The sequence below is a fragment of the Myotis davidii genome, unplaced genomic scaffold, assembly GCF_000327345.1.
Source record: "Myotis davidii unplaced genomic scaffold, ASM32734v1 scaffold904, whole genome shotgun sequence".
In the NCBI taxonomy this organism is placed as follows: Eukaryota; Metazoa; Chordata; class Mammalia; order Chiroptera; family Vespertilionidae; genus Myotis; species Myotis davidii.
The window spans coordinates 490,926-493,096 of record NW_006295888.1 but is presented as its reverse complement, the minus strand read 5'-3'; positions in this window follow the sequence as shown (position 1 = coordinate 493,096).

The following is a 2,171-nucleotide window of genomic DNA, read 5'->3' as shown; positions in this document are numbered from 1 at the left end:
TTTCTCTCTCTCATGGATGTTGCTCTCTCCCTCTCCCTTCTTCTGGCTTTAGTATCAATAAAAATATATTAAAGAAAAAACAATGATGGGAAAGAAGACATAGGAATCTGAGATTGGAGGGTGTCGGATGGGGACAGAGCTGGATGCCTCCCTTTCCTATAGGACGCCTGGCATCACCAGCTAAATCCACTGTTACCTTCTTGGGCTGGAGTTCGAATAACGTAGCACCTCCCAGAAATGCAGAAAGCTGGTATTGCAGCTACAGAAAGTGGTAAGAGCCCGGCCGGCGTGGCTCAGTGGTTGAGCATTGACCTTTGAACCAGGAGGTCACAGTTAGAACCCTGGTCAGGGCACATGCCCCGATTGCGGGCTCGATCCCCAGTGTGGGGCGTGCAAGAGGCAGCCGATCCATGATTCTCTCTCATCATTGATGTTTCTCTCTCTTCTTCTCCCTTCCTCTCTGAAATCAATAAAATATATTTTTTAAAAGCGATGAGAAATGGCACTCCAGTCAAACCTTCGATAAATGACATCACTAGGTCAAAAGGGGATTCCCTTTTCAAAGACGTTTGCATCTCTCTGGCTATCGCAAGAAGGAAGGTCCCATTTGATTTCGTCTTTGAAATATTTCATCACTTATTTCATCTTTTTTTAATGAATGAAAACCTCGAGTGCAGAGCTCAGAGCTTTGGCCTGCCCAAATATATATGTTTCGCATTTAGAACTCTGATGTCACGCCCCTTTTTTGTGGCTACCTGCTTTCCAGTCCAGACAATAATAGTTTTCCATTTCATTAGTCCCTCCAAATTGTATCCAAAGCATGTTTATTTTTTAAATATATTTTTTATTGATTTCAGGGAGGAAGGGGGAGGGAGAGAGAGATAGAAACATCAATGATGAGAGAAAATCATTGACCGGCTGCCTCCCTTATGCCCCACACTGGGGATGGAGCCTGCAACCTGGGTACGTGCTCTTGACCGGAATCAAACCTGGGACCCTTCAGTCTGCAGGCTGACGCTCTATCCACTGAGCCAAACCGGCTAGGGCTAAAGCATCTCTAAATATTTTAAGGAGTGACTCGGTATCACACATGCAGACGGTTAAGAATGTCGGTGGTACTTGATGGGGCGGAATCATGACTGAACTCTGGGGAATGCTGGGCTAGGAGAGACATCTGTGTCTCCTTCCCCCTCCCATCCCCCCACCAGGAAAGGACAGCAAATGGGGGGCCCAAGACCCAGGTAACACCCTGCAAACTGGGAAACACAGCTGGCCGGGCTCTAATTTCCTGAACTGGGTCAGGCTGGGAGACGTAATCGGATCCGAGACTCACACCTTAGACCCGAGCGCTGAGCGGAGGGTCAGGCTCTTCGAAACAGCTCAGCTCGCCCTCCTGTGAACTGCACGCCCGTGGAACCTCTCCCAGGTAACAGATGGAAACCACATGGGGAGAGAAAGATTAATAAAGGCAGGTGTCGGGATGCTGAGGGCCCTCTTAACCCCACTGGTCCCTGTACACCCCTCTGTCAGGATCTCCCAAAGCATCCTTCCTGTGTTAGTATTATCAACTAGAGGCCTGGTGTACAAATTCTTACACGGGTGGGGTCCCTCGGCCTGGCCAGCGATCGGGGCGATTGGGGCCGGCCGGGTGGGGGTGAGACCACAGGAGGTGGGCTTTGGGAGCACACTGACCACCAGGGGGCAGGTCCTGAGTTGTGAGTCTGCCCCCTGGTGGTCAGTGCACATCATAGTGACCGGTCGAGTGGTCGTTCGGTCGACCGGTGGTAACAGTCACTTAGGCTTTTATATATATAGATTCGGTTGACTTTTGGTGCATTCATATTGGTGAGGTGAAGCAATACAACTAAGGAAAAATGGCGAGGTAACAGGCTTGTTTGTTCTTCCAGATAGAACATGAAGGGGAGATAGGAATGATGTTGTCTAATTAAGAGACACTAGCAAGCACCTACAAAAAAAAGAAGTGGCATTCAAGAAATGAAGTCATTTAAGCAAGTGTTTGGAATAGAAACGTTAAAGCAATTCAATCTCTGAACACCGATAGGAAGAGCAGGGAGGGAAGGGAATATTGCCCACCTGCTGGCAGGCTCTGCTGACCTCACACAATCAACACGCCTCGCACACCCCGGCGGCCCTGCAGTTTCTGGAGGAGG